Source organism: Ranitomeya variabilis, chromosome 3 (genome assembly GCF_051348905.1).
Source record: "Ranitomeya variabilis isolate aRanVar5 chromosome 3, aRanVar5.hap1, whole genome shotgun sequence".
NCBI classification, from domain to species: domain Eukaryota; kingdom Metazoa; phylum Chordata; class Amphibia; order Anura; family Dendrobatidae; genus Ranitomeya; species Ranitomeya variabilis.
The window spans coordinates 619,713,515-619,734,999 of NC_135234.1; positions in this window are offsets into that span (position 1 = coordinate 619,713,515).

A 21,485-nucleotide genomic window follows, 5' to 3' on the forward strand; every position below is an offset into this window, starting at 1 on the left:
GCCGATACTTTCCGATACCGATACTTTCCGATAACGGAAAGTATCGCTCAACACTAGGGGTCACCGAACCCACACCAGAGCCCCCAGGCCGATCAGGGCGAGCCAAGTGAAAGGCACGAACCAAATCGGTGGCATGGACATCAGAGGCAACAACCCAAGAATTATCCTCCTGGCCATAACCCTTCCACTTGACAAGATACTGAAGCCTCCACCTCGAAAAACGAGAATCCAAAATTTTCTCCACCACATATTCCAACTCCCCATCAACCAACACCGGGGCAGGAGGATCCACAGAGGGAACAACGGGCACCACATATCTCCGCAACAAAGATCTATGGAAAACATTATGGATGGCAAAAGAGGCTGGAAGGGCCAAACGAAAAGATACCAGATTGATAATCTCAGAAATCTTATAAGGACCAATAAACCGAGGTTTGAACTTAGGGGAAGAAACCTTCATAGGAACATGATGAGAAGATAACCAGATTTAATCCCCCACCTGAAGCCGGGGACCAACACACTGACGGCGGTTAGCAAAACGTTGAGCCTTTTCCTGAGACAACGTCAAATTGTCTACCACATGAGTCCAAATCTGCTGCAACCTGTCCACCACAGAATCCACACCAGGACAATCAGTAGGCTCAACCTGCCCCGAAGAAAAACGAGGATGAAAATCAAAATTACAAAAGAAAGGCGAAACCAAAGTAGCCGAACTAGCCCGATTATTAAGGGCAAACTCGGCCAACGGCAAGAAAGCCACCCAATCATCCTGATCAGAAGACACAAAGCATCTCAAATAGGTTTCCAAGGTCTGATTAGTTCGCTCAGTTTGGCCATTTGTCTGAGGATGGAACGCCGAAGAAAAAGACAAATCAATGCCCATCCTAGCACAAAAGGCCCGCCAAAACCTAGAAACAAACTGGGAACCTCTGTCAGACACAATATTCTCCGGAATGCCATGCAAACGAACCACATGCTGAAAAAACAATGGAACCAAATCAGAGGAGGAAGGCAATTTAGGCAAAGGTACCAAATGGACCATTTTAGAGAACCGGTCACAAACCACCCAGATAACAGACATCTTCTGGGAAACAGGAAGATCCGAAATAAAATCCATGGAAATATGCGTCCAGGGCCTCTCAGGGACCGGCAAAGGCAAAAGCAACCCACTAGCGCGGGAACAGCAAGGCTTGGCCCGGGCACAAGTCCCACAGGACTGCACAAAAGAACGCACATCCCGCGACAAGGAAGGCCACCAAAAGGACCTTGCAACCAAATCTCTGGTACCAAAAATCCCAGGATGACCAGCCAACACTGAACAATGAACCTCAGAAATTACCTTACTAGTCGATCTATCAGGAACAAACAGCTTCCCCACTGGACAGCGGTCAGGTTTATCAGCCTGAAATTCCTGAAGCAACCGCCGCAAATCAGGGGAGATGGCAGAAAGAATCACCCCTTCTTTAAGAATGCCAACCGGCTCAAGGACTTCAGGAGAATCAGGCAAAAAACTCCTAGAGAGGGCATCAGCCTTAACATTCTTAGATCCCGGAATATACGAGACCACAAAATCAAAACAGGAGAAAAACAGGGACCATCGAGCCTGTCTAGGGTTCAGCCGCTTGGCCGACTCGAGGTAAATCAGATTCTTATGATCGGTCAAGACCACAACGCGGTGCTTGGCTCCCTCAAGCCAATGTTGCCACTCCTCAAATGCCCACTTCATAGCCAACAACTCCTGATTGCCAACGTCATAATTGCGCTCCGCAGGCGAAAACTTTCTGGAAAAAAAGGCACACGGTTTCACCAAAGAACCATCAGAATTCCTCTGAGACAAAACGGCCCCTGCCCCAATCTCAGAAGCGTCAACCTCAACCTGAAAATGAAGAGAAACATCCGGCTGACGCAACACAGGTGCAGAAGTAAATCGGCGTTTAAGCTCCTGAAAGGCCTCAACAGCCACAGAGGACCAATTCGCCACATCAGCGCCTTTCTTTGTCAAATCGGTCAGGGGCTTAACCACACTGGAAAAGTTGGCAATGAAACGGCAATAAAAATTAGCAAAGCCCAAAAATTTCTGAAGGCTCTTCACCGATGTGGGTTGAATCCAGTCATGAATGGCTTGGACCTTAACAAGATCCATTTCTATAGACGAGGGAGAAAAAATAAAACCCAAAAAAGAGACCTTCTGAACTCCAAATAGGCACTTAGACCCCTTCACAAATAAAGCATTATCACGAAGAATCTGGAATACCATCCTGACCTGCTTCACATGAGACTCCCAATCATCGGAAAAAATCAAAATATCATCCAAATACACAATCATGAATTTATCAAGATAATTGCGGAAAATATCATGCATGAAGGACTGAAATACAGAAGGAGCATTAGAAAGCCCGAAAGGCATCACAAGGTATTCAAAATGGCCTTCGGGCGTATTAAATGCAGTTTTCCATTCGTCACCCTGTTTAATACGAACAAGATTATATGCCCCTCGAAGGTCAATCTTAGTAAACCAACTAGCCCCCTTAATCCTAGCAAATAAATCAGAAAGCAAAGGTAAAGGGTATTGGAATTTGACCGCAATCTTATTAAGAAGGCGATAATCAATACAGGGTCTCAAGGAGCCATCCTTCTTGGCAACAAAAAAGAATCCCGCTCCCAATGGTGACAAGGACGGCCGAAAATGCCCCTTCTCCAAAGACTCCTTGACATAACTCCGCATGGCGGCATGCTCTGGCACAGACAGATTGAAAAGTCAGCCCTTAGGAAACTTACAGCCAGGAATCAAGTTAATAGCACAATCACAGTCCCTATGTGGAGGAAGGGAACTGGACTTGGGCTCATCAAATACATCCTGGAAATCCGACAAAAACTCAGGGACTTCAGAAGAGGGGGAAGAGGAAATTGACATCAAAGGAACGTCACAATGTACCCCTTGACAACCCCAACTAGTCACAGACATAGATTTCCAATCGAGCACCGGATTATGTTTCTGTAACCATGGAAAACCCAGTACAACAACATCATGCAAGTTATGCAACACCAGAAAACGGCAATCTTCCTGATGTGCTGGAGCCATGCACATCGTCAGCTGAGTCCAATACTGAGGTTTATTCTTGGCCAATGGTGTAGCATCAATCCCCCTCAAAGGAATAGGGCTCTGCAAAGGCTGCAAGGAAAAACCACAGCGCTTGGCGAATTCCAAGTCCATTAAGTTCAGGGCAGCGCCTGAATCCACAAATGCCATGACAGAAAAGGACGATAATGAGCAAATCAGGGTCACAGATAAGAGAAATTTAGGCTGTACAGTACTGATGGTAACAGACCTAGCAACCCTCTTAGTACGCTTAGGGCAATCAGAAATAACATGAGCAGAATCACCACAGTAAAAACACAGCCCATTCTGACGTCTGAATCCCTGCCGTTCTGCTCTAGTCAAAATCCTATCACATTGCATAGGCTCAGGACTCTGCTCAGAGGATACCGCCATATGGTGCACAACTAGACCATTTTCTAAATTTCTGGCAGTATAATTCTGCCGCTTCCTGACCCTGACACAGGGCCAACAGGGTTTTTTCTGCATGATCCACAGAATTAGGTTCGTCATACAATAATCCGAGCGCTTGAAAAAATGCGTCTACATTCAGTAATGCCGGATCCCCTGATTCAAGGAAGAATGCCCAGTCCTGAGGGTCACCACGCAGCAGAGAGATGACAATTTTAACCTGCTGAATGGGATCACCAGTGGAACGGGGTTTCAAAGCAAAAAACAATTTGCAGTTATTTTTAAAGTTCAAAAACTTGGATCTATCCCCAAAAAACAAATCAGGAGTAGGAATTTTAGGCTCTAAAGCCTGAGTCTGGACAACATAATCTTGGATACTTTGTACTCTTGTAGCAAGTTGATCCACACGAGAAAACAAACCCTGAACATCCATGCCAGCGCCAAAATCCTGAACCACCCAGAGATTAAGAGGAAAAAAAAGACAAAACAGACTGCAGAAAAAAAAATGACTCAGAACTTTTTTTTCCTTCTTTTGAGATGCATTTAATTCATTTTTGGCCAGTTGTACTGTTAAGAACTGGTGGTTTAGGAGCAACATGGGACGAGCTCTGGAGGAGGTGGTACCTGTACTGACCGCAGTTCCTGATCTTAACACAACACTAGAAGTAGCCGTGGGATGTTCCTGTCACTCCCTAGACACCTCATCACAGCCGGAGAACTAACTACCCCTAAAGATAGAAACAGGAAAGCTATCCTGCCTCAGAGAAAATCCCCAAAGGAAGACAGCCCCCCACAAATATTGACTGTGAGTGGAGAGGGAAATGACATACGCAGAATGAAACCAGGATTAAGCAAAGGAGGCCACTCTAGCTAGATAGATAGAATAGGACAGAATACTGTGCGGTCAGTATTAAAAACTAGAAAAATCCACCACAGAGTTTACAAAAATCTCCACACCTGACTAAAGGTGTGGAGGGTAAATCTGCTTCCCAGAGCTTCCAGCTTAACTGAATAAATCCATACTGACAAGCTGGACAAGAAAAAACATAGAAAGTGCTGAACGATAAAGTCCACAAAATGTGGACTGCAAAGAACAAAGCAAGGACTTAACTTTGCTGAACTGGTCAGCACATCAGGGAAATCCAAGAGAGATGTGAATCCAAGCAGGAACCATTGACAACTGGCACTCGCTGAAGGATAGAGCCAGGATAAATAGCCGAGCCAGAATAGACGATCAGTGGAAGCAGCTGCTGACTGCTAAATCCAAGGAGCAGCAGTTCCACTTAAATCCACCGGAGGGAGCCCAAGAGCAGAACTCACAAAAGTGCCACTTACAACCACCGGAGGGAGCCCAAGAGCGGAATTCACAACAGTGGGCTTACTGTTGCCTGGGGATTTATCAAGCTGCCAATTTAGCTTACAAATACTGAGGTAAAAATACTGATCAAATAACGTGTGAACGAGGTCTAATACAGGAGGAGATGACATACAGATATATAATATTTACAGGGGAGATGACACACAGGTATATACTATATACAGGAGGAGATGACACACAGATATATACTATATACAGGAGAGATGACACACAGGTATATACTATATAGAGGAGGAGATGACATACAGGTACATACTACATACAGGAGGAGATGACATACAGGTATATACTATATACAGGAGGAGATGACACACAGGCATATACTATATACAGGAGCAGATTACCTACAGGTATATAGCATATACAGGAGGAGATGACATACAGGTATATGCTATGTATAGGAGGAGATGACATACAGGTATATACTATATACAGGAGGAGATGACACACAGATATATACTATATATAGGTGAGATGACACACAGGTATATACTATATACAGGAGGAGATTACATACAGGTATATACTATATATAGGAGGAGATGACATACAGGTATATACTATATACAGGGGAGATGACACACAGCAGGTATATACTATATACAGGGGAGATGACATACAGGTATATACTATATACAGGAGATGACATACAGGTGTATACTATATATAAGGGAGATGACAAACATGTATATACTGAGGTGAAAATGAGAGGTGTGAGGTGAAAATGAAAAGGTGTGAGTGCAAAATGAGAGGAGTGAGGGAAAATAGTGGAGTGATCGGAAAATGACAGATGTGAGGTCGAAATGACAAGTGTTAGGGGGGAATGAGAGGAGTGAGGGGGAAAATAAGAGGAGTGAGGGGGAAAATGAGAGGTGTGAGGGAGAAAATGAGAGATGTGAGGGGGAAAATGAAAGATGTGATGGGGAAAATGAGAGGCGTGATGGGAAAATAAGAGAAGTGAGGTGCTATAACTAACCACAGATATTTACTATGCCCAGGCAACGCCGGGCTCTTCAGCTAGTCTAATATATAAAGCTGAATGTGTGTATGTGTGTATATGTGTATGTCCGGGATTGGCATCTGAACCGTCGCAGCTACAGCCACAAAATTTTGCACAGTCACACGTCTGGACCCCGAGAGCGTCATAGGCTATGTTGTGAGGTGAAATTTTAACCCCGCGCTTTCCAATTCACCAAACAATTTTGCCCCTATCTACATAATGGGGAAAAAGTGAATGGAAAAGTGTTGGAGGCGTCGCAGCTACAGGCACAAAATTTTGCACAGTCACACGTCTGGACCCCGAGAGCGTCAAAGCTATGTTGTGAGGTGAAATTTTAACCCCGCGCTTTCCAATTCACCAAACAATTTTGCCCCTATCTACATAATGGGGAAAAAATGAAAGGAAAAGTGTTGGAGGCAAATTAACAGCTGCCAGATGTGAACAAGGGGGACTTAAAGAATGAGAGCGATGGCGCCAAAGAGTATATACTGTACAGTTGCTAAGGTGGGGCCCCGACATGGGATAATCACCACACCACCACGGGGATATGAACACACACACAAAATGCGCCACACACTACCACATGCTCGAACACATATACCACCCTCAGCGCACATTTCACCACACATACACCAACCTCGCCACATAAAAGTCGAAACACAAAAGTCGCCGCTCAAAACTCGCCACGCGCAAAACTCTCCACATGCAAAACTCGCCACATGTGCAAAACTCACCTCATGGAAAACTCGCCACACGCAAAACTTGCACACACGGAAAAATTGCCACATGCACAAAAGTTGCAACACATGCAAAAGTTGCCTCACACAAAACTTGCACATACTCAAAAGGCACCACACATAAAACTCGCCACGCGCACAACTCGCCATGCGCAAAACTTGCTGCACACAACTTGCTACACTAACCTGTCACATGCAACTCGACACACAAAAAGTTGCTACACGCATGTCGCCACACAAAACTCATCTCACAAAAGTCGCTACATGCATGTCGCCACACGCAACTCAACACACACAACTTGACACACGAAACTCACCCTAAAACACACACAAGTCTGGTATTATCCTTCAAAAATAAAAATCTGATTAATAAGCAGACAAACTACAAGAGCAACAAATGTACCATATAGGAATCCGGCAGCTGTCAGTCACATGACCAGTCTATTATGTGTATGTGTGAGCTAATATATACTGCCAGGGGGTGGGTTTACTGTTGGCTGGGGATTTATCAGGCTGCCAATTTAGCTTACAAATACTGAGGTAAAAATACTGACCAAATAACGTGTGAACGAGATCTAATACAGGAGGAGATGACATACAGATATATACTATATACAGGAGGAGATGACACACAGGTATATACTATTTACAAGGGAGATGACACACAGGTATATACTATATACAGGAGGAGATGACACACAGATATATACTATATACAGGAGAGATGACACACAGGTATATACTATATAGAGGAGATGACATACAGGTACATACTACATACAGGAGGAGATGACATACAGGTATATACTATATACAGGAGGAGATGACACACAGGTATATACTATATACAGGAGCAGATTACCTACAGGTATATCGTATATACAGGAGGAGATGACATACAGGTATATGCTATGTATAGGAGGAGATGACATACAGGTATATACTATATACAGGAGGAGATGACACACAGATATATACTATATATAGGTGAGATGACACACAGGTATATACTATATACAGGAGGAGATTACATACAGGTATATACTATATATAGGAGGAGATGACATACAGGTATATACTATATACAGGGGAGATGACACACAGCAGGTATATACTATATACAGGGGAGGTGACATACAGGTATATACTATATGCAGGAGATGACATACAGGTGTATACTATATATAAGGGAGATGACAAACATGTATATACTGAGGTGAAAATGAGAGGTGTGAGGTGAAAATGAAAAGGTGTGAGTGCAAAATGAGAGGAGTGAGGGAAAATAGTGGAGTGATCAGAAAATGACAGATGTGAGGTCGAAATGACAAGTGTTAGGGGGGAATGAGAGGAGTGAGGGGGAAAATAAGAGGAGTGAGGGGGAAAATGAGAGGTGTGAGGGAGAAAATGAGAGATGTGAGGGGGAAAATGAAAGATGTGATGGGGAAAATGAGAGGCGTGATGGGAAAATAAGAGAAGTGAGGTGCTATAACTAACCACAGATATTTACTATGCCCAGGCAACGCCGGGCTCTTCAGCTAGTAGATAAATAAATATTATTACATAGAATAGAAAGATAGATAGAAAATAGATAGATAGATGAACAGACAGATAGATAGATAGATAGATAGATAGATAGATAGATAGATAGATAGATAGATAGATATTAGATAGATAGATAGATAGATAGATAGATAGATAGATAGATAGATAGATACAGTACAGACCAAAAGTTTGGACACACCTCATTTAAAGATTTTTTCGTATTTTCCTGACTATGAAAATTGTACATTCACACTGAAGGCATCAAAACTATGAAATAACACATGTGGAATTATATACTTAACAAAAAAGTGTGAAACAACTGAAATTATGTCTTATATTCTAGGTTCTTCAAAGTAGCCACCTTTTGCTTTGATGACTGCTTTGCACACTCTTGGCACTCTCTTGATGAGCTTCAAGAGGTAGTCACCGGGAATGGTTTTCACTTCACAGGTGTGCTCTGTCAGGTTTAATAAGTGGGATTTCTTGCCTTGTAAATGGGGTTGGGACCATCAGTTGTGTTGAGCAGAAGTCTGGTGGATACACAGCTGATAGTCCTACTGAATAGACTGTTAGAATTTGTATTATGGCAAGAAAAAAGCAGCTAAGTAAAGAAAAACGAGTGGCCATCATTACTTTAAGAAATGAAGGTCAGTCAGTGCGAAAAATTGGGAAAACTTTTAAAGTGTCCCCAAGTGCAGTTGCAAAAACCATCAAGTGCTACAAAGAAACTGGCTCACATGAGGACCTCCCCAGGAAAGGAAGAGCAAGAGTCAAATCTGCTTCTGAGGATAAGTTTATCCGAGTCACCAGCCTCAGAAATCGCAGGTTAAGAGCAGCACAGATTAGAGACCAGGTCAATGCCACACAGAGTTCTAGCAGCAGACACATCTCTACAACAACTGTTAAGAGGAGACTTTGTGCAGCAGGCCTTCATGGTAAAATAGCTGCTAGGAAACCACTGCTAAGGACAGGAAACAAGCAGAAGAGACTTGTTTGGGCTAAAGAACACAAGGAATGGACATTAGACCAGTGGAAATCTGTGCTTTGGTCTGATGAGTCCAAATTTGAGATCTTTGGTTCAAACCACCGTGTCTTTGTGCAACGCAGAAAAGGTGAACGGATGGACTCAACATGCATGGTTCCCACTGTGAAGCATGGAGGAGGAGGTGTGATGGTGTGGGGTGCTTTGCTGGTGACACTGTTGGGGATTTATTCAAAATTGAAGGCATACTGAACCAGCAAGGCTACTACAGCATCTTGCAGCTGCATGCTATTCCATCCGGTTTGCGTTTACTTGGACCATCATTTATTTTTCAACAGGACAATGACCCCAAACACACCTCCAGGCTGTGTAAGGGCTATTTTACCAAGAAGGAGATTGATGGGGTGTGTCCAAACTTTTGGTCTGTACTGTAGATATGAGATGGATAATAGAGAGATAGATAGATAGATAGATAGATAGATAGATAGATAGGAGATAGATAGATAATAGATAGATAGATAGATAGATAGATAGATAGATAGATAGATAGATAGATAGATAGATAGATAGATAGAATGTACATATACATCTGTAAGATTAAAAAAACACAATAATATTAGTCTGACTATGAAACCATGAAAACAATCCCAGGATTAAGAGATTAAGGCAGAGAAACAGGGCATAAGTGCAGAAACGACATTCCCACTAGTATACATCTGTTTAACCTCATTATTTGTAGTGACAGACTGATGTATTTAGCTTGTTTGTTTTTTCTGTTAATGTTTAAGTGTTATTTGTAAACATAGTACAAAGTGATGCAAAAATAATCAGGTCACGCTCACGGATTGTCTGTCTAGAGTGCTTGGTAAAAGCCTTCACGTTAACTAGAAAGTGCTATATACAGTACAGACCTAAAGTTTGGACACACCTTCTCATTTAAAGATTTTTCTGCATTTTTATTCTATGAAAATTGTACATTCACACTGAAGGCATCAAAACTATGAATTAACACATGTGGAATTATATACTTAACAAAAATGTGTGAAACAACTGAAATTGTGTCTTATGTTGTGAATTCTGCTCTTGGGCTCCCTCCGGTGGTTGTAAGTGGTAGCGCTGCTGTCTCTGAATCACAGCATTTATCAGGTGTGTTCACTTTTTGCAATTGTGACTGGGCTATTTAGTCTTGCTTCACCCTTTAGTCAGTGCCAGTTGTCCATTGTTCCTGGAGGATTCACATCTCTGCCTGGTCTCTCCTGCTTTGCAGTTCTTTTCATCAAAGATAAGTTCTGGCCTTGATTTTTTGCTGTCCACATGCTGTGGCCTTATTGTTCAGTTCTTTTCCATGTTTTTTGTCTTGTCCAGCTTGGTCTGTATAAGGATTTGTTTAGCCAAGCTGGTATCTCTGGAGATGCAGATGTACCCTCCATATCTTTAGTTAGCTGTGGAGTTTTTGTATTTTCTGTGGTGGATATTTTCTAGTGTTTTAATACTGACCGCATAGTACTCTGTCCTATCCTTTCTATTTAGCTAGAAGTGGCCTCCTTTGCTAAATTCTGATTTCAGTCTGTGTATGTTTTTTCCCTCTCCTCTCACAGTCAATATTTGTGGGGGGCTGCCTATCCTTTGGGAATTTTCTCTGAGGCAAGATAGTTTTCCCTTTTCTATCTCTAGGGGTAATTAGTCCTCCGGCTGTGTCGAGATGTCTAGGGAGTGCTAGGTACATTCCACGGCTCCTTCTAGTTGCGGTGTTAAGTTCAGGGTCTGCGGTCAGTACAGGTACCACCTTCTCCAGAGTACGTCTCATGCTGCTCTTAGGCCACCAGATCATAACAGTACAACTGGCCAACAATGAGTTAACCGCATCTCAGAAGAAGGGAAGGAAAGTGCTGAGCCATTTTTTTTTTCTGTAGTCTGTTGTGTTTTTTTTTTTCTTCCCTCTTTACCTCTTGGTGGCTCAGGAGTTCGGCGCTGGTATGGATGTTCAGGGATTGGCTTCTCGTGTGGATCAACTTGCTGCTAGAGTACAGGGTTTTTCCGATTATATCGTTCAGACTCCGGTTTTAGAGCCTAGAATTCCAACTCCTGATTTGTTATTTGGAGATAGGTCCAAATTTCTGAGCTTTAAAAATAACTGTAAACTGTTTTTTGCTCTGAAACCCCGTTCCTCTGGTGATTCCATCCAGCAGGTTAAAATTGTTATATCTCTGCTGTGTGGTGACCCCCAGGATTGGGCATTTGCCCTGGAACCTGGGAATCCGGCGTTGCTTAATGTAGACACCTTTTTTCAGGCGCATGGGTTATTGTATGATGAACCTAATTCAGTGGATCATGCTGAGAAGACCTTGTTGGCCCTGTCTCAGGGTCAAGAAGCGGCAGAATCATATTGCCAGAAGTTTAGAAAATGGTCTGTACTGACTAAATGGAATGAGGATGCCTTGGCGGCAATCTTCAGAAAGGGTCTTTCTGAATCCATTAAAGATGTTATGGTGGGGTTCCCCATGCCTGCTGGTCTGAGTGATTCCATGTCTCTGGCCATTCAGATTGATCGGCGCTTGCGCGAGCGCAGAGTTGTGCACACTATGGCATTGTCTTCCGAGCGGAGTCCTAAGCCTATGCAGTGTGATAGGATTGTGTCTAGAGCTGAACGACAAGGATTCAGACGTCAGAATAGGTTGTGTTTTTACTGCGGCGATTCTGCTCATGTTATTTCTGATTGCCCTAAGCGTACCAAGAGAATCGCTAGTTCTGTTACCATCAGTACTGTACAACCTAAATTTCTGTTATCTGTGACCCTGATCTGCTCATTATCATCATTTTCTGTCATGGCATTTGTGGATTCAGGCGCCGCTCTAAACTTAATGGACTTAGAATTCGCCAGACGTTGTGGTTTCCCCTTGCAGCCTTTGCAGAGTCCTATTCCTTTGAGGGGCATTGATGCTACACCGTTGGCTAAAAATAAACCTCAGTTTTGGACTCAGCTCACCATGTGTATGGCGCCAGCCCATCAGGAAGATTGTCGTTTTCTGGTGTTGCATAATTTGCATTATGCTATTGTGCTGGGTTTCCCATGGTTACAGGTGCATAATCTGGTATTAGATTGGAAATCTATGTCTGTGACTAGTTGGGGTTGTCAGGGGGTTCATGGTGACGTTCCTTTGATGTCAATTGCCTCCTCCCCCTCTTCTGAAATTCCTGAGTTTTTGTCAGATTTCCAGGATGTATTCAATGAGCCCAAGTCCAGTTCCCTTCCACCGCATAGGGACTGTGATTGTGCTATTGACTTGATTCCAGGCTGTAAGTTCCCTAAGGGCCGACTTTTCAACCTGTCTGTGCCAGAACATACCGCCATGCGGAGCTATGTTAAGGAGTCCTTGGAGAAGGGGCATATTCGGCCATCTTCTTCACCATTGGGAGCAGGTTTTTTTTTTGTTGCCAGAAAAGATGGCTCCTTGAGACCCTGTATTGATTATCGCCTCTTGAATAAGATCACGGTCAAATTCCAATACCCTTTGCCTTTGCTTTCTGATCTGTTTGCTAGGATTAAGGGGGCTAGTTGGTTTACTAAGATTGACCTTCGAGGGGCATATAATGTTGTCCGTATTAAGCAGGGTGACGAATGGAAAACTGCGTTTAATACGCCCGAAGGCCATTTTGAATACCTTGTGATGCCATTCGGACTCTCTAATGCTCCATCTGTGTTTCAGTCCTTCGTGCATGATATATTTCGGAATTATCTTGATAAATTCATGATTGTATATTTGCATGATATTTTGATTTTTTCAGATGATTGGGAGTCTCATGTGAAACAAGTCAGGATGGTATTTCAGATCCTTCGTGATAATGCCTTGTTTGTGAAAGGGTCTAAGTGCCTCTTTGGAGTACAGAAGATTTCTTTTTTGGGCTTCATTTTTTCTCCCTCATCTATAGAAATGGATCCGGTTAAGGTTCAGGCCATTCATGATTGGAGCCAGACCACATCCGTGAAGAGCCTTCAGGAATTTTTGGGCTTTGCTAATTTTTATCGCCGTTTCATTGCCAACTTCTCCAGTGTGGTTAAACCCCTGACCGATTTGACGAAGAAAGGTGCTGATGTGACGAATTGGTCCTCTGCAGCTGTTTCTGCCTTTCAGGAGCTTAAACGCCGATTTACTTCTGCCCCTGTGTTGCATCAGCCGGATGTTTCTCTTCCTTTTCAGGTTGAGGTTGACACTTCTGAGATTGGGGCAGGGGCCGTTTTGTCTCAGAGGAATTCTGATGGTTCCTTGATGAAACCGTGTGCCTTCTTTTCTCGAAAGTTTTCGCCTGCGGAATGCAATTATGATGTCGGCAATCGTGAGTTGTTGGCTATGAAGTGGGCATTTGAGGAGTGGCGACATTGGCTTGAGGGGGCCAAGCACCGTATTGTGGTCTTGACCGATCATAAGAATCTGATTTATCTCGAGTCTGCCAAACGGCTGAATCCTAGACAGGCCCGTTGGTCCCTGTTTTTCTCCCGCTTTGATTTTGTGGTCTCGTATCTTCTGGGTTCTAAGAATGTTAAGGCTGATGCCCTCTCTAGGAGCTTTTTGCCTGATTCTCCTGGGGTCCTTGAGCCGGTCGGTATTCTAAAGGAAGGGGTGATTCTTTCTGCCATCTCCCCTGATTTACGACGGGTTCTTCAGGAATTTCAGGCTGATAAACCTGACCGCTGTCCAGTGGGGAAATTGTTTGTTCCTGACAGATGGACTAGTAAAGTGATTTCAGAGGTTCATTGTTCTGTGTTAGCTGGTCATCTGGGGATTTTTGGTACCAGAGATTTGGTTGGTAGGTCCTTTTGGTGGCCTTCTTTGTCACGGGATGTGCTTTCTTTTGTGCAGTCCTGTGGGACTTGTGCGCGGGCCAAGCCTTGCTGTTCCCGCGCTAGTGGGTTGCTTTTGCCTTTGCCAGTCCCTGAGAGGCCTTGGACGCATATTTCTATGGATTTTATTTTGGATCTTCCGGTTTCCCAGAGGATGTCAGTTATCTGGGTGGTTTGTGACCGGTTTTCTAAGATGGTTCATTTGGTACCTTTGCCTAAGTTGCCTTCCTCTTCTGATTTGGTTCCGTTGTTTTTTAAGCATGTGGTTCGTTTGCATGGCATTCCAGAGAATATTGTGTCTGATAGAGGTTCCCAGTTTGTTTCTAGGTTTTGGCGGGCCTTTTGTGCTAGGCTGGGCATTGATTTGTCTTTTTCTTCTGCAGAAGATTTCTTTTTTGGGCTTCATTTTTTCTCCCTCATCTATAGAAATGGATCCGGTTAAGGTTCAGGCCATTCAATGATTGGATCCAGCCCACATCCGTGAAGAGCCTTCAGAAATTTTTGGGCTTTGCTAATTTTTATCGCCGTTTCATTGCCAACTTCTCCAGTGTGGTTAAACCCTTGACCGATTTGACGAAGAAAGGCGCTGATGTGACGCATGTGGTTCGTTTGCATGGCATTCCGGAGAATATTGTGTCTGATAGAGGTTCCCAGTTTGTTTCTAGGTTTTGGCGGGCCTTTTGTGCTAGGCTGGGCATTGATTTGTCTTTTTCTTCCGCATTTCATCCTCAGACAAATGGCCAAACCGAGCGAACTAATCAGACTTTGGAAACTTATTTGAGATGCTTTGTGTCTGCTGATCAGGATGATTGGGTGGCTTTCTTGCCATTGGCCGAGTTTGCCCTTAATAATCGGGCTAGTTCTGCTACCTTGGTTTCACCCTTCTTTTGTAACTCTGGTTTTCATCCTCATTTTTCTTCGGGGCAGGTTGAGCCTTCTGATTGTCCTGGGGTGGACTCTGTGGTTGACAGGTTGCAGCAAATTTGGGCTCATGTTGTTGACAATTTGGTGTTGTCTCAGGAGGGGGCTCAGCGTTTTGCTAACCGTTGTCGGTGTGTTGGTTCCCGGCTTCGGGTTGGGGATTTGGTCTGGTTGTCTTCCCGTCATGTCCCTATGAAGGTTTCTTCCCCTAAGTTTAAGCCTCGGCTTATTGGCCCTTATAGGATTTCTGAGATTATCAATCCAGTGTCTTTTCCTTTGGCCCTTCCGGCCTCTTTTTCCATCCATAATGTTTTTCATAGATCTTTGTTGCGGAAATATGTGGTGCCCGTTGTTCCCTCTGTTGATCCTCCTGCCCCGGTGTTGATTGATGGGGAGTTGGAGTATGTGGTTGAGAAGATTTTGGATTCTCATTTTTCGAGGCGGAAGCTTCAGTATTTTGTCAAATGGAAGGGTTATGGCCAGGAGGATAATTCTTGGGTTGTTGCCTCCGATGTTCATGCTGATGATTTTGTTCGTGCCTTTCATTTGGCTCGTCCGGATCGGCCTGGTGACCCCTCCTCAAGGGGGGGTACTGTTGTGAATTCTGCTCTTGGGCTCCCTCCGGTGGTTGTAAGTGGTAGCGCTGCTGTCTCTGAATCACAGCATTTATCAGGTGTGTTCACTTTTTGCAATTGTGACTGGGCTATTTAGTCTTGCTTCACCCTTTAGTCAGTGCCAGTTGTCCATTGTTCCTGGAGGATTCACATCTCTGCCTGGTCTCTCCTGCTTTGCAGTTCTTTTCATCAAAGATAAGTTCTGGCCTTGATTTTTTGCTGTCCACATGCTGTGGCCTTATTGTTCAGTTCTTTTCCATGTTTTTTGTCTTGTCCAGCTTGGTCTGTATAAGGATTTGTTTAGCCAAGCTGGTATCTCTGGAGATGCAGATGTACCCTCCATATCTTTAGTTAGCTGTGGAGTTTTTGTATTTTCTGTGGTGGATATTTTCTAGTGTTTTAATACTGACCGCATAGTACTCTGTCCTATCCTTTCTATTTAGCTAGAAGTGGCCTCCTTTGCTAAATTCTGATTTCAGTCTGTGTATGTTTTTTCACTCTCCTCTCACAGTCAATATTTGTGGGGGGCTGCCTATCCTTTGGGAATTTTCTCTGAGGCAAGATAGTTTTCCCTTTTCTATCTCTAGGGGTAATTAGTCCTCCGGCTGTGTCGAGATGTCTAGGGAGTGCTAGGTACATTCCACGGCTCCTTCTAGTTGCGGTGTTAAGTTCAGGGTCTGCGGTCAGTACAGGTACCACCTTCTCCAGAGTACGTCTCATGCTGCTCTTAGGCCACCAGATCATAACAGTCTTATATTCTAGGTTCTTCAATGTAGCCAGCTTTTGCTTTGATGACTGCTTTGCAGACTCTTGGCATTTTCTTGATGAGCTTCAAAAGGTAGTCACCGGGAATGGTTTTCACTTCACAGGTGTGCCCTGTCAGGTTTAATAAGTGGGATTTCTTATAAATGGGGTTGGGACCATCAGTTTTGTTGAGCAGAAGTCTGGTGGATACACAGCTGATAGTCCTACTGAATAGACTGTAAGGATTTGTATTATGGCAAGAAAAAAGCTGCTAAGAAAAATGAGTTGGCATCATTACTTTAAGAAATGTAGGTCAGTCAGTGCGAAAATTAGGAAAACTTTGAAAGTGTCCCCAAGTGCAGTTGCAAAAACCATCAAGCACTACAAAGAAACTGGCTCACATGAGGACCGCCCCAGGAAAGGAAGACCAAGAGTCACCTCTGCTTCTGAGGATAAGTTTATCCAAGTCACCAGCCTCAGAAATCGCAGGTTAACAGCAGCACAGATTAGAGACCAGGTCAATGCCACACAGAGTTCTAGCAGCAGACACATCTCTACAACAACTGTTAAGAGGAGACTTTGTGTAGCAGGCCTTCATGGTAAAATAGCTGCTAGGAAACCACTGCTAAGGACAGGAAACAAGCAGAAGAGACTTGTTTGGGCTAAAGAACAAAAGGAATGAACATTAGACCAGTGGAAATCTGTGCTTTGGTCTGATGAGTCCAAATTTGAGATCTTTGGTTCAAACCACCGTGTCTTTGTGCAACGCAGAAAAGGTGAACGGATGGACTCTACATGCCTGGTTCCCACTGTGAAGCATGGAGGAGGAGGTGTGATGGTGTGGGGGTGCTTTGCTGGTGACATTTTGGGGGATTTATTCAAAATTGAAGGCATACTGAACCAGCATGCATACCATAGCATCTTGCAGTGGCATGCTATTCCAACCGGTTTGCGTTTAGTTGGACCAACATTTATTTTTCAACAGGACAATGACCCCAAACACACCTCCAGGCTGTGTAAGGGCTATTTGACCGAGAAGGAGAGTGATGGGGTGCTACGCCAGATGACCTTGCCTCCACATTCACCAGACCTGAACCCAATCGAGATGGTTTGGGGTGAGCTGGACCGCAGAGTGAAGGCAAAAGGGCCAGGAAGTGCTAAGCATCTCTGGGAACTCCTTCAAGATTGTTGGAAGACCATTCCCGGTGACTACCTCTTGAAGCTCATCAAGTGAATACCAAGAGTGTGCAAAGCAGTCATCAAAGCAAAAGGTGGCTACTTTGAAGAACCTAGAATATAAGACATAATTTCAGTTGTTTCACACTTTTTTGTTAAGTATATAATTCCACATGTGTTAATTCATAGCTTTGATGCCTTCAGTGTGAATGTACAATTTTCATAGTCATGAAAATACAGAAAAATCTTTAAATGAGAAGGTGTGTCCAAACTTTTGGTCTGTACTGTATACAGTACAGACCAAAATGCAGACTTTTAAAATGCTAGATTTTTATCAAGAAGAGTCATTTCAGAATGTTTTCCACCTTTATTGTCATGCATAATATGTACAATTCAGCAGAAGAATAAATTGAAATCTTTTTGATTGGAAAAAGAAAAAAAAAACTAAGATAATGGTGCATAACTATTCACACCCACAACTAATACTTTGTTGAAGTACCCTTTGAGTTTATGACAACATTCAGTCTTTTTTGTAGGAATCTTCCAGGATAGCACATTTAGATTTGGCAGTCTTTGCCCAATCTTCCTTGCAGTAGGGCACCAAAATGTCAGAGTGTGAGGGCATCTCCTATGTACAGTCCTCTTCAGGTCCACCCACAGATTTTCAATTGGATTTAGGTTCTTCTTCTGCTGAAGCCATTTTTCTATTGATTTAGATGTATGCTTAGGGTCATAGCCATACTGAAAGGTGAAATTCCTCTTCATATTCAGCTTTTTAGCAGAGATCTGAAGGTTTTGTGAAATACTTGCTTGTATTTGGAATTTTTCATAATTCTCTATCATAACTAAACACCAAGTTTCAGCTTCTAAAAAAAACAGGATCAAAGCAATATACTGTAATTATTGTGATCTTTTGGCAACCTGCAGTGTTCACTTTGCACCAAACATACATTTCGGAATTATGGCCTAAAAGTTTAACCTTGTTGTCATCAGACCATAACATATTTTCCCACATGCATTTGGCAGACTTGATGTAAGTTTTTACAAAGTATAGCCAGGCTTGGATGTTTTTCTTTGTAAGAAAAGGCTTGCCACCTTACCCCAAAGACCTACATATGAAGAAATACTGAAGGTTGCTGGCACATACAGCACACAACCAGTTCTTGTCATAAATTTCTGCATCTCCTTTGATGTATGTATATATCCATAGTGGTAAGCATACAGAAAAAGTAAAATTTTAATCAACATTTTTAACTCATAAAATAAAAGTAAAGTTAGTATGTAGTATAACTTTCATTACGATTTCTTTTCTGGTACTGACATTAGTTGCCTACACCATACAACAGAAACAACTATATCTAGTGTGTTGTATGACCTCCATTATTTTTAAGGACAGCACCAAGTCCTCTGGGAATGGAATGTACAGTTGGTGACATATCTCTTATCTTTTTCAAGAACAACCTCAGTACATCTGTGAATTTATGATACCAACAATCGATGTAAATATTTTTCTGCCCAATGATGATAAAAGCATTTTTGGAGTGATACCTTGATTGGCTAACCAGAAAATAATACATTAAAATAATAAATAAACCCGCGCAGAAAACCACTATTAATATTTTTTGTTTTTACTGAAAGAAGGTGAGAGATTCCTTATACACAAAAATGAATTGCACTCCGCCCGTATGAGAAATCAGTAAAAATGTAAACCAATATACATGCAATATAAAAGATGGAACAGTAACCAAAACAGACTTGATCCACTTAATCTGATTATGATGTCCACATGAGTACTAATAGATAAGGGTAACCATACATCTACTCTGTATAAACCAGTGGACTCACGCCTCAGGAGTAGTGTTGAGCATTCCGATACTGGAAGTATCGGGTATCGGCCGATACTTGCTGTATCGGAATTCCGATACCGAGATCCGATATTTTTGTGATATCGGGTATCGGTATCGAAACAACATTAATGTAAAAATGTGTAAAAGAGAGAATTAAAATAAAAAATATTGCTATACTCACCTCTCCGACGCAGCCTGCACCTTACCGAGGGAAGCGGCAGCGTTCTTTGTTTAAAATTCGCGCTTTTCTTTCCTTTACGTGAGTCCCGGCTTGTGATTGGTTGCGTGCCGCCCATGTGACCGGGACGCAACCAATCACAGCAAGCCGTGACGTAATTTCAGGTCCTTCAGGATTTTAAAATTACGTTCCGGCGTTGTGATTGGTTGCGTCGCAGTCACATGGGCGACGCAACCAATCACAGCAAGCCGTGACGTAATTTCAGGTCCTTAAGGATTTTAAAATTACGTCCCGGCTTTGTGATTGGTTGCGTCGCAGTCACATGGGAGACGCAACCAATCACAAGCCGTGACGTCACGGGAGGCTGGACACGCGCGCATTTTAAAATGGCCGCGTGTCCAGCCTCCCGTGACGTCCCGGCTTGTGATTGGTTGCGCCGCGATCAACCAATCACAAGCCGGGAGGCTGGACACGCGCGCATTTTAAAATTTTAAAATGCGCGCGTGTCCAGCCTCCCGGCTTGTGATTGGTTGACCGCGGCGCAACCAATCACAAGCCGGGACGTCACGGGAGGCTGGACACGCGCCCATTTTAAAAAGCGCGCGTGTCCAGCCTCCCGTGACGTCACGGCTTGTGATTGGTTAATGGCGGCCATGTTGCCGGGACGCGGACCAATCACAGCAAGCCGTGACGTAATTTCGTCACGGCTTGCTGTGATTGGTCCGCGTCCCGGCAACATGGCGCCGTGACCAATCATAAGCCGGGACGTCACTGGAGGCTGGACACGCGCGCTTTTTAAAAAGCGCGCGTGTCCAGCCTCCCGTGACGTCACGGCTTGTGATTGGTTAATGGCGGCCATGTTGCCGGGACGCGGACCAATCACAGCAAGCCGTGACGTAATTTCGTCACGGCTTGCTGTGATTGGTCCGCGTCCCGGCAACATGGCCGCCCTGACCAATCACAAGCCGGGACTTCACGTAACCAAGTAAAAGCGCGAATTTTAAACAAACAACGCTGCCGGTTCCCTCGCTGAGGTCCAGGCTGCGTCGGAGAGGTGAGTATAGCGATATTTTTTATTTTAATTCTTTCTTTTACACATTTATATGGATCCCAGGGCCTGAAGGAGAGTTTCCTCTCCTTCAGACCCTGGGAACCATCAGGAATACCGTCCGATACTTGAGTCCCATTGACTTGTATTGGTATCGGGTATCGGTATCGGATTGGATCCGATACTTTGCCGGTATCGGCCGATACTTTCCGATACCGATACTTTCAAGTATCGGACGGTATCGCTCAACACTACTCAGGAGTCATAGTAAGGGAATATCCTTGTAGAACATAGAGCGATCTCTCATAAAACTGTACTAAAAAACGGCAAATAACCGCAAACTCCAGAAAAAAGTGAAAAAAATAAACTGCAATATTATGCAAATAGAGGGTTGTGAAATCCAAAATGCTATAGGAAGCTGCCCCGGCCGGTAGCAATGCTTCAGTGAATCAGGTGTAGCAAGTGTGACAGCCGGATTAACCGGGTCGGAAACCCGCTGTACGTGCCACCTGTTACCTTGGATGGAGCTCGTGTGATGCCGCTGTCCTTTCCTCGGTGTGTCCTCGGTGAAGGGTTTCCTGGATCCTGAATAGGTGGTGTGGTCACGGCTTCTGTAGCGTTCACTGCTTCCTGGCGGTACCGCTCTCCGGAGCAGGACCTGCCGTGACGTCACCAATCACGTGAAGAGAAGAAGAAGCGTTTGCAAACTTAGGGATGAAGGAAAGCATTCTTTCCGAAATGCGTAGGATTTTGGCCCATGCGGCGACCCATATCTCCTGAACGTTCAGTTTGCAAACTCTTCTTCTTCTCTTCACGTGATTGGTGACGTCATGGCAGGTCCTGCTCCGGAGAGCGGTACCGCCAGGAAGCAGTGATCGCTACAGAAGCCGTGACACCACCTATTCAGGATCCAGGAAACCCTTCACCGAGGACACACCGAGGAAAGGACAGCTGCATCACACGAGCTCCA